At 37.6% G+C, this 12839-nt stretch overlaps 1 long non-coding RNA gene across 1 annotated transcript; it reads right to left on the bottom strand.

Annotated features, from left to right (window-relative positions):
* Positions 1-11105: 11105 nt before the first annotated feature.
* LOC139197561 (uncharacterized) lies at positions 11106-12336 on the bottom strand. Its single transcript, XR_011583042.1, has 2 exons — positions 11920-12336; positions 11106-11668 (listed from the first exon to the last, which is right to left on the bottom strand). It is a non-coding gene; the product is annotated as an uncharacterized lncRNA (long non-coding RNA).
* Positions 12337-12839: the final 503 nt, after the last annotated feature.

The following is a 12839-nucleotide window of genomic DNA, read 5'->3' as shown; positions in this document are numbered from 1 at the left end:
TTATTCAAGAAAGACAAGATTGCCCTCAATAAATGGGCAGGCTTCTTAGATACTTCCACGCGTAGCTCACACCCCTGAAGGTCTTAGCAGCTGAATGCGACTACCCACAGCTCACTTGCCCTTGGCACGGAATTAAAGATAAGAATTAATTATCCAAATCCTATTTTTAATACATTCCCAATTGAAGACTGACTCCAATCAAGTAAGTAATCCCAATTTAAATAAATTAGGGATAATTACACCATTATCTCAAGATATTATTTCCTATTTAATATCTTGAGAATATTTTGAGAATATTTCTCCATAAACACATAGGCCAATAGGATGCTGCCACGTGTAGGGTAAAACCCTAACATTGTGGCCGGCCCTATCCCTATCAATACCCCATATTCTACCATATTTTCAGGGCTTTAGCTACCCCTAAAATGCCCTAAACACTTTACTCTCTCTTAGATAAACTAACTTAAGCATCGGAGATCCATTGGCCTAATCCCCCCTCCACCTCGTGGGTGAGTGAGGCTTAGGTCTTTGATCAAAGGTGTTGATTGGTACTTTCATTGAGAGCTAATTCAAATACTCGAAGAAACCTCTTGCGTTTGTTTCTTGAATTTTCTGTTATGTTGAATTTCTTACACGTCGTATCAATTAATTTTTCTTAGAAAAGTTTCTTGATCAATCCCTGGAGAAATGATACAATGGTAGGAAATTCAGAAACTACGACGACCGAAACCGCGTACATACAAGAATTTGGATCGGAGAATGGAGGCGAGGACATAGCCCTACAACAGCGATCCTCAAGGCTCAACGCGACGGCAGGAGGAGCCCCACCGCCATGGAGCCACACGACCACCATTGTCGTAACCAAGGTATAAAATATCGATGATATCGGAAATATCGGTAGTCCAAAAACACGGAAATATCGATGGAAATATCGGGATATTATCGATATCGATAAAAATTGAATAAAAACCACAGAAATTGTAAGAAAAACTTGGAAATTTTTATTGAAACTTTGCAGGATGTTTATCTAGTCAATTATCTATTAGTTTATCACAAAAAATTGGAAGGAAATGCATTGTATGATGGATTTAACTGATTTAAGTTGATTATATAGCGAGCTGGCAAACATTGTGAGTGTAGAAAATATGCAGTAATTAATGAAAGAAGTTTAAACACACTATAATCATTTATATATAATGCAAGTTTTCAAAGTATAATTCGTGAATTAATGTCTAATTGACGATAAGTAGAAAAGACTCTAATATGGAATTAACCTTCACCTTGTCCATTTGTTCTAACGCTTAAAATAAACTATGGATATTAACTTAAAAACGAAAATTTTTAACTTGACACAAAAATTAAAAACCTAAAATTTCTTATTTCCCACCCTCAAACTTAAATCACACAGTGTCATCAAGGTGTGGAAAATAAATAAAGAAAAAGAAAATAAAAAGAACCTAAACTCAAATAAATATACTAAACTAAATAAAAACAGGAAAAGAACACAAAAAAAAAAACTAAAAAGAACTGAACTAACAGAAAAAAAAAAGAAAAAAAACAAAACAAAATAAACAAAAAGAGTGAACATAGGGGTCAAACGCAGAAAAAGGACGAACAAAATGTTCTAAGCTTTTCACGTGTGGAATGCTGATGGGCCGTGAGAAAAGAAAAAGAAAGGGCAGGCCGACATACTGCAGCCTACTTGCTGCACAAGCATGCCATACACGTGCACAACCCTAGTTGTGGTTTGGATATGAATTCACATGGGATGCTCTGCATCCCTCTGCCTCGAGCCCAGAGCCAAGCCAAAGGCTCTTTGCATCAACCCCGGAGCCCAAAATAGCTCTTGATGTCCTTTCCATTTTTTTATTGTTTTGTAGAAACCAAAACTGTACAGCCTTTTAGAAAAATGAGAAAGGCCCTCTACCTCTCATCGAACCATCATTTCAAACCATACCGTGAAGAAGTCCCCATAACAAGTCCACATGTCTATTGCTCATTCAAACCTTCAACCACTATGTCTCTCTCTAAAATAATAGAGAAGTTCTCAGCCTTCTCTCTTTGTAATCTCTGAAAATGCTCTTATCTCTCCAACCTCAAGCCCAGTGCCTTTTATCACACCCCACCGTGACCTCCACTACAGTGGTGCACACTCTGGCAAGCACCATCACCACATGCGGACCGTTCCTCCTCCCTTTCTCACCTCCCGGCGAGCATCATCAAGCAAGAGGAGGCGCAGATCTTGATGGGTCTGAGCGTCTGAGCGTGGATCGCTCATTTTGATGGGTCTGAGCATCTAAACGTGGATTGCAGAGAGAGGTGCAGATCTTGGCAGTTGCGACACCGACGACGGAGCCTTGGCGATATTATCGATATTATCGATAATATCGCGATATTATGACTATAATTAAGTGTATTAGTGTAAAAATATCCCCCTCTAAAAAAATGATATCATCGACGATATTTCACCGATAATATCGATATTTCAGACCTTGGTCATAACCCAGCAGCCGCGGCAAGGCCACTAGGCCACGACACCACTTCCACCACAGTTGCCCTTGCAGCGCCGCACCCAACCAAACCTTGGGCAGGAGGCCCAGGTCCACTTCCAAGGACCAGGATCCTCTCCTGAGCTAAGCATGAGGATCCTCCTCATCAAGGGGTGTGGGCCGTTAGATGAAAATCCAACGGCTACAATTATTATAACTTGAAAATGACCCCCTGTTTGTAGCCGTTGGATTTTCATCCAACGGCCCACACCCCTTGATGAGGAGGATCCTCATCCTTAGCTCAGGAGAGGATCCTGGTCCCACTTCCAAGCCCCTAGGCAGGAGGCCCAAAACATAGTAGTTGCCACAGCAGGCCCAAGGCAGGAGGCCCAGCCCACTGCAGCAGCAAGCCCATACCCGAGCCCAGAACATGGCAACAGCTACCAGCCAAGCAGCTCAACGGACCCAAGCTTAAGCCACCTAGCCAGCAGGCCATGATGTGGCAGCCAAACGGCAAAGAGAGCCCACGACCGCTGCGATGATGGCCCGGAACCTTGTCACTCCCAAAGATAACAAACTGATTTCCAAACGGTCAAATAAGTTGGCTGTTAAGGATTCTCTGGCTCTCAGTGTGCAGTGTGCAGGTTCTGTGTCCAATATGGCCCAACGTCAATTTTCTCGAACCCGTCAAGTTGAATCATTGGCGGTTGAAGTGATGAGTCCCAAACAGGAGATTAGAAAGCTCAAGCATGAGAATAAACAGTTACACAGGCTTGCACACAACTATGCTACAAACATGAAGAGGAAGATTGACCAGATGTAGGAATCTGATGGTCAGATTTTACTTGATCATCAGAGGTTTGTGGGTTTGTTCCAACAGCATTGGCCTTCGTCTTCTGGGGCTGTACTACGTAATGAAGCTCTAAATAATCAACCTCTGATACCTCCTCCTTCTGTGGCTCCGCTGACTGCTGAGGCTCCCCTTAATTAACAAATACAAATAAGTTATCAATCAAATAGTTAAGCCAATTGCATTCACGATTCAAGAGTTCATAACTGGAATTTATCAAATTATATTGCACACATAATCATGGCTTTGAAATCACCCCTAGCCAAGAAGGGTTTAGTCACTCATATTTACAACAAAACGAAAGGAAATGAATTTAAACATTAGAAAAAAAAGAAAGAAAACACCTAAACGCTCCAACGATCCAAGTTTGACAGCAAGCACGTCCAATCACTTTCCTTCCCTTTCTTTGCTACGGCACAAGGTGTTGGTGAGTGTTTGAAGGTTTGTTTATATGGAGGAATGGATGTAAAGATGAATGGATGTGTTTGGATGAAGGTTGTATTGAAATGGGGATGAATGATTAAGCAAAAACTAAACTTTATGGCTGCCACCCACACTTCCTTTTATAGAGGAAGTGCATGGCAAGGAAGGTGAATTGGTGGTGTGTGCAATGATTCAAGGGTAAAAATGAAGTAATGATGCAAGGCATGGGAGGTAAAATGGAGTGGTGTTGCAGCAATGAGTGCAAGGAGTGGTGTTGAAATGATTCAAAGGTGAAAGTTAAGTGATGATGCAAAGCATTGGGGGTAAAATAGAGTGGTGTTGCAGCTAGAGAACATGAATGATTGTGTACATGGTATAAAAAGGAAAGGGATGTGGAATGGTGCAGAAATGATTCAAAGGTGCAGAAAATGTCATGATGCATGGCATAGGATTCCAAAGGTGGTGGATGGTGCATCAATAAGTGCATGTAGTGGAGGTAAAAGTTGTATAAAATTTAATGGGTGAATGGAACAAGGAGTGTGCAGCAATTGAATGTAATGATTCAATGTATTGATGCATGAAATAAAAAATAATGAAGGAAACAAGGGTGGTGCACGACAATGAAGTGTAATGAGTGTAATGGTGCATGAAATGAGTGCAAGAAATCTGGTGCATGAAGGGGACAATGGTGATTATGCATGGCATGGGTGGAAAGGTGAGTAAGTGGTGAATCAATGAGTGCAAAGAGGTGAAAGGATATTGTGCACATGGTAGACAAAGGATAGGAAGTGGAATGATGCAACAAATGAGTCAATGGAGGGAACATGGATGATGATGCACGGCATATGAATCCAAAGGGAGTGCAATGTTGGTGCACGGCAATGATGGAAAGGTGAATGGTGGAGTGACACCCCTTTATGACTGAGCTCTTTGTCCTTTTTACACTAATTCTTCTTTCTCTTTAACACATTCATAGCCTCTTTAGTCTTCAATTTCGTCCATCCACCTTGCTCCATGCATGTGCTATCCATTCCAAGCCCAAAACTGCTCCAAAATGCACCAAAATGCATCTTATTGCTTTATAAGGCCTATGGACCTACAAACACACGAAAATAGCTTAAAATACATAATTAACTAAGAAATAACAACATACATGCATGAGAACAAGCTAACTCAGTCGCATAAATATGCTCCTATCAACGGTCCCCAGGCCAGCAGCCCTGAAGGTCCAGCCCAAGCCAACCTTACTGCGCCCCAGCACCTCGACCAAGCTGAGCCAACTCATGATGCGCCACCAAGCAGTCCCAAGACTCCTAAAAAAAATTCAAGAAGAAGAAATTTCAAATTTTTCTTACGTTGGTGCGGCACGGAGAAGAAGAACAACAACGAGAGATGACTCTTTGCAGGGGCAAGACAATAAGAAAGCTAGGGGAGGGGGAAGAAAAATTTCCTCTGGCTTCTCTTCCTTGGTTGAATAATGATTGTTCTCCAAATTTATTTAATCCCATGCTTAAGGCAGAATTAAATACGTGTTGGGGGCAGTTGGTTTCCTTTTCCTATCTCCAAATCAAGAAAGAAGATCAAGTTCAAATTGGGAAACAATTCTACAAGCCTAAGCAGCTTGGGATTCCTACACCTACTATCCTTTTCTTACGTGCAGCCCAGTAGGTGTGGGGGCATTTGTGGAGCCTAAAATAATCCCAAAAATTCTAGAGGCAACACGTGGATTTTTATTCAAGAAAGACAAGATTGCCCTTAATAAATGGGCAGGCTTCTCAAATACTCTCATGCCTAGCTCACACCCCTGAAGATCTCAGCAGCTGAATGTGACTGCCCGTAGCTCACCTGCCCTTGGCAAGGAATTAAAGATAAGGATTAATTACCCAAATCCTATCTTTAATACATACCCAATTGAGGATTGACTCCAATCAAATAAGTAATCCCAATTAAATAAATTAGGGATAATTACACCATTATCTCAAGATATTATTTCCTATTTAATATCTTGAGAATATTTCTCCATCAACATCTAGGCCAATAGGATGCCGCCACGTGTAGGGTACGTTGTGGCCAGCCCTATCCCTATAAATACCCCATATTCTACCAAATTTTCAGGGCTTTAGCTACCCCTAAAAAGCCCTAAACACTTTACTCTTTCAGATAAACTAACTTAGGCAACAGAGATTCGTTGGCCTAAACCCCCCCCCCCCAACCTTGTGGTCGTGTGAGGCTTAGGTCTTTGATCAAAGGTGTTGATTGTTTTGCAAGTGCATTTTTGTCAAGGCTGAAGACGGCAGAAATTTGCATCAACAAGTATGAAGTCTAAGGAACCGGTTATTAGTGTCAAGTTTGCACAAAAAGTCTATTGAGAATGGATTAGTAATCCATCTTGTTATTGGATTAAAAGAACAAAGAAACTGATTCACTATTGGACAAAGAAACATGTTTAGTCTTCTATATAGTTTTTTATAGGGAAGTCCCTTATTTGTTTTGGCTAGGATATATTCTGTTCTATGTATAGTGGCATCTGCTCTCACAGATAAAACGCTCAATTTTGAACTAAGACATATTATTAGTTTGAGCCCTTTGTATTCTGGAGAGGAGAAGGTTTATTTGCTTGCTGGTATCGATTATGGTATGATCGTCAACTGGAGCATCAGCATGTTAGTTCTTTAACTATGCAATTGAATATGAATTTTTGTCTGTATTATGATGGTTGTGACTCTTATAGCATGATCTTGGTTTTATGTTTGTTCTAACATCTCCACTTGGAACATTTGCGATCATATCACCTCCTACATGTTCCACGCCTGGAAAACAAATAGACAACTATAATTGTATGTATTGCATGGCTTTAATGTTACATATATAGTAATCAAAGACTTAATTAATTACGCAAATAAGAACTAGCATGTTTTATGACGTGAAGTAAGTTGTAATTGATACCGGCCCTTAATATATATGAGGATATTTAGACATTATTAGATCAAGATCACCAGTGACACCCACATCACCACCACCATCAACAAGTTGGTTAAGGTTCTCAGAACCCTCATAAAAATGAAGAATTAATCCTCTTCATTACTATAGTATTAAATTGATTAAACCTGGGGTCCAACCTTGGATACTCGAAACTGTTCATGCGATGGACTTATTAATGTAATTCCTTCTTCAACCATTGCGCCTTTCAATAGATTTGTCATAATAATGTCTGAAACATTATTTTAATTTTTTAAGATAAAAAATTATGGACCGTTGATCGAAAAATCTAACGGACCAGAAAGTGCCATGTGTACTAGCTGTTGGATTCGAATTCAAAATTATTTTACTGTTGGAAATCCGACGGTACAAAATATAGCCGCTAAAATCTAATAGCTCAGGAAGAGCCATGTCGCCCTCTTCATGGTTGGGTTGAGTGCGCCTGCAGTGTGGGGCCCAACCCTATTTTCTCGTCAAGACACTCATCATTTTTCCCGCGTGTAATTCACGCACCAGGTGAAAAAAGAAATGGTGGCTAACGTCAGATCCACTCAGGACTATTCTAGCCTGTGTGGTGAGTCAAGCTCCCCTTGAGCCCAGTTGATTGGGTAAGGCTAGAGTGGTTATGGGGAGCTGGGGGATTGGATAGCGTAATAGCCCAAGCAATTTTCTTGGGATGGAGTTGCTCTTATGGTTGAACCAAACATATTGGGGTGGCATTATCTGACACAACACAAACTCCATAAGAAATGTAGTAAGCTGCTTAATAACTCAATACTATGAGAACAAGACACGAAACAACCAATTTTTATCTCACAAGGATTAAAAATGACAAATGATAATCATAGATCCTTTTTATTTTTCTTGCACACCTATATTTAACCATGTTCATTGTATTCATTTGAATTATTCATTCCGATGATCCAATGACGAGAAATAAAATGGAATCCATCAAATAATAACGTGGATCAAATTTCCAACTCCTTTTATGGGCACGCCACCTTGTTTATAATAAAATGGGCCAGGGCCCACCGATTTAGCTCAATCCAATATTTTCATCAAGGCTTCCCTTTGTATAACTGTAAAGAGCTAGATTTGATTAGAAGTTTTAATGGTTTGATAAAATAAAAATAAATAAAAAAGAAAAGAAAAATAGAAGTTTTGATGGGTTGTAATGACTAAGGCTTGAACCTAAGTCTTAGGTAAAGCCCACAAAGGAAAGGTACTCCATACTACATAACTGCGATCGCAATGTTGTAAAGATTGTTAGGAGCATCAATGACTTGCCAATTAAACTGCTTGATTTTTGGGTAGCTTATTGTTTAAATTATAATAACTTGATATTCGATTGATATTGCAGTGCTTATATTGCCCCTGTAATAAAGTCTTAACTCTTATTAACTAATAACGTAATTTCTGTTTGGTAAAACTTAATATATTAGGACATAAAATATATAATTGTGATTATGAGTAGCTCTCAGTTAATAATAGTCTTGATTGAGAAATATCCTAGTGGCTATATAAGGATTGTCCCTGCTCTCACAATACATGCTTCCGATGCTAAACTCTATTCACTAGCAAGACCATTTAGATTGTAGAGAGTAGAAGACATTCTTGAGCATGCGCCGACTCTCTTTCTACAGATAAGTTCATGATAATTGATTTAGTCAATTCGTGATCTTCTTTTTTTTCCCTTTTTTTTTTTTGTGATATACATAATATGTTTTACAAATGGAACCCATTTTAGTATAGCTCAACTTATTTGACCTACTCCAATCCTTTGACTAAAACTCAAATTTTAGGTTCTAAGTTTACCCCAACTTGCTCCAACCCTTGAGGCAAATATGAGTTTTAACGCAAAACTCATTTATTGGGCAAATTTAGGTCATGATTCCCCTCTGGGTAGTGGGGCTCAAGGTCTTAAATATCGATATTATCGGAGATATTTCGCCGATAATATCGATTTTTTGAGAGGGGGATATTTTCACATGTATCCACCTTATTTTCGTCAATATATCAGGATAATATCGATAAAATAAACATAATAATTCAATGTGTGTGTCAGTGTGTGTGTGTCGGTGTGTGTGTCGGTGTGTGTGTGTGTGTGTGTCAGTGTGTGTGTGTGTTATGATAAGTTACATAATATAATATAAAATATATATAATATAAATCCCCCAAATGGGCCAACTTTTGACAACTTTTGACAAGACAAAAAGTATGTGCCACTTCCAACTCTTTCACATTCGGAGTATCAGATCATCACACCTTTATTACACCTTTTCGTTTCTTCTTCTTCTCTTAGCCCTTTTAGAGCCTTTCCAGAGCCCTTTTAGAGCTTCAACACAAAGGGTTTCATATTTAAGGTAAGTTTACAAACTTATATTTATATTATTGTAATTTATACAACAACAAAAAAATTTGTGTGGACCCATACATGTGATCTAAGAACCAAATAATACTTGCATGTTAATTTTTTGAAGTAATTAAGTAATGTTGTATAATTATTCCCTAAGATAATTTTAATATGTTTAATGTTATTTATTATTTTATTAATATTAGGTTTTACTATCAAATTGGATTATTATTCATTAATATTAGGTTTTTTTATTATCAAATTGGATTATTATCAAATTTGACTATTCATTAAATTGGATTATTATTCATTAATATTATGTTTTATTATTCCATATTATTTTTATAATTACTTAAATTCTTGCAATCATTTTCTTTACTTCGTATTTAATTCTTCTGTAGAATAACTTTATTATTTATGTTTTCTTATATAACCATCATCACTACTATATTTTTTGGCCAAAAAATAATTGCCTAATTTCCATGAAAAATAAATATAGGTACGTTTAAGATGTCTAGTGGAGTTACTAAACGTGATCCAGCTTGGGAACATGGAGACCCAATAGACGGAAACAAACATGGCACAATTTGCAAATATTGTGGTCGGGTAATGAAGAGTGACAGAGTGACACGACTTAAGTACCATCTTAGTGGATTAGATCCAGGAAATAATGTCCAACGATGCGATAATGTCCCCCCCAGAAATAGTAACTATGGTTATACTCATAACCAACTATTTCCCTACCCTTCATATCTCATTCATGTTGGGATGGAATCGAGCGACTCATGGAAAGAATCTGAGACTCAATCTTCAAATGGTTTTGCTTATGGACAACGTCAACCAATCTCGGATCCATATGGGTGGCATGTTAACAATTACATGCAAAACTATTTTGGGGATTTATCATTTGATGATTACTCTTCATAATACACTTACTCTACACATAGAGATGATGAAGATAGTGAAAATTTTGAACCTCATAGGAACTCTATGTGGTACTAAGTCACTCATGTATTTTACCATGCAATATATAAAGTGTAAAATATTGTACTAATTCATTATATATAAATGATTATGGTGTGTTTAAACTTCTTTCATTAATTACTACATATTTTCTACACTCACAATGTTTGTCAGCTCGCTACATAATCAACTTAAATCAGTTAAATCCATCATGCAATGCATTTCCTTCCAATTTTTTGTGATAAACTAATAGAAAATTGAGTAAATAAACATCCTGCAAAGTTTTTATAAAAATTTCCAAGTTTTTCTTACAATTTCTGTGGTTTTTATTCAATTTTTATTGATATCGATAATATCCCGATATTTCTATAGAAATTTCCGTGTTTTTGGACTACTGATATTTCCGATATCAGCGATATTTTAGACCTTGGTGGGGCTGGCCCACATATGTGTATTTTTTTAGTTTTATATTTACAAATTTATTGAATCTAACAATTAAGATCTAATATGATTAAATCCAATGGTTAAAAAAAAGATCTAATAGTCTAAATTTAAATCCAACAGCTAAAGCACTTAAAAATTCTTCTATGTGTTTCATATTCTTTCGTACTGTTCCATGAGTTTCATAGTATCAATTTATTGATTTTTCAATATTTATCGGAATCTAAAAATTTTTAGGTTGAAATGTTCATAAAATTAGATTAGGATAGTCTACATAAATTTTTTTTTTTAAGTTACTTTAAGAAAAAAAAAATTATCTTAAATTTATTCTTTTATAACTTCGGGTTAAAAACTGTGTCTGAGTTAAACCTAAATTTTTCTAAATAAAAAATTTTAGATTTTAACCTAAAGATTGGAGATGATCTTAGGAACACCTGTTTTTCCTTCGTTTTATAAAAGGGATAGCACTTGAAGCTTTACAGCTAAAGCAGCACCCTACAATCGTCTCCTTAAGTTTGCACGACATATTTGCATCTATAAGAAAAGTTGGTTGTCAGGTTGGTACATTGATCAACAGTGCAATAAGGATGGCCATTTTGACCTAATATACTTAAAAAGAAGGGTAAATCTCAGTTTATTACCTTCATGTTTCGTGGTTTTCAATATTTAATACATCAAGTTTTTTTCATCCCAGAGTCATACCTAAAGTGTTAATTTTGAGACAATCTCATACATTCATTAATCAAACTGTTAAATCTGCAATTAACTAATGACATGATGTCTATGTTGACAATAACTAAACGTCACATGTCATTAAGAGATCCATCTGAAATTTTTGTTTTTTTAGAAGGGGTTCATATAAAAAACACTCGTCTTCTACCTCCCCCAACCCCCCCCCCCCCCCCCCCGCATCCTCTCCCTCCCTTCTCTCTTCTGCAACCCGCACCCCTTCCATCCTCTCTCTCTCTCTTCTACAACCTGCACCACCCTCCCTTCTCTCCTCGCTCCTCTCTCTTATCCCTCCATTCTCTCCTCTGCACCAACCCACCAAACCCTCATTTCCTCTTCTGCAAACCGAGCTCGAAATCAAGTAATCGAAAGCTCTGGTTCCTAAAACTGTAGCAACCATGGCTTTATCTTCATCTCCAAAATCCAGAAAAATCAACAACCCTACAAAAATCGAGCTAAAACTTTCAAAACCCAGATCAAATCTCAACCAAATACACCCCCCTAAACCATGAAAAATCCCAACTTTTTTTTACTAAAACCAAAATTTATACATTCAACCAAATCAAACACTCCCACTAGGGCCACAATTTCAGATCTCAAAAGCCGATAATTCTAAGTAAAATTAAAACCCATAAAAAATACAACAAAATAAATCCAGAAAACACAAAGGGTTAGGAGAAAACTATTCTCACAAGCTTCGGCAAAACAAATGGGATCATGAGGAGATGATAGCTCAAGGCAGCGAAGAAATGAGAGTGCTGGGCATAGCAACCATTCCAGGAAAGTGAGAGAAAAACCAAAATTTTCCTGGAAACCAAACAGGCAGCTATGTCACGAACAATAACCACAGCCTAGAAAAAATACCATAAAAAAAGGTTCGGCCTTTGATGGTAAGTTTACGGTTTCGAGTTTCGTTTTGGAATTTGATAATTGAGGGCTTTGGTGATTAGGGTTTGAAATGAGGGAGCTGGGCCCTGATTCAGAGAGGGATGAGTGCTTTGGCTTAACTGGTTGGAATTGGAAATTGAGATAAGAAATGAAGGAATCTGTGAAGGTGAAGTCTCCTAGGAGGTGTTGGCGGATAAGCTCAAACCGATGGAGACCATGGAAAGGTACTTGGGTTTGGCTAGGGACATTTGACGAGGGGGAAGGAGGTGGGTCCCGCTAATTTGGAAGAAGAGGTGGCCGGAGGGTGGGACGTGGAAGAGAGAACGGAGGAGGGGATTGGGACGGATGGTAGGGCCGGTCCAGAGATTTTTGAGATGCGGGGCGACGTAGAAAAAAGTATCCTAACTTCATGTAAAAAAATTATTTATTTTCACACATAAGACATCGAAAAAATTATACTTAGAAAAACACTTCAAACTCAATAATTTAGAAACACAGAAAAACTAATTTATTTTGTATTGAGAAAGGGAAACAAAAAAACTTCGGGCTTACAAGTAGATAGATGAAGAATTTTGTTTTCCATCTGAACTTTAAATGTTTTTTTTTAATAAATCATGAGATGTTTTTTTCTTATTTACTAACCTTGTCAATATGGAACTAAAAAATAATGATGTTTTCGAGTCTTTAATTGATATGTATTATTAATGAATGGGCACTAAATTAA

This window comes from Malus domestica, chromosome 07, assembly GCF_042453785.1.
Source record: "Malus domestica chromosome 07, GDT2T_hap1".
NCBI lineage: Eukaryota > Viridiplantae > Streptophyta > Magnoliopsida > Rosales > Rosaceae > Malus > Malus domestica.
This window is presented reverse-complemented; position numbering and strand designations above follow the sequence as displayed.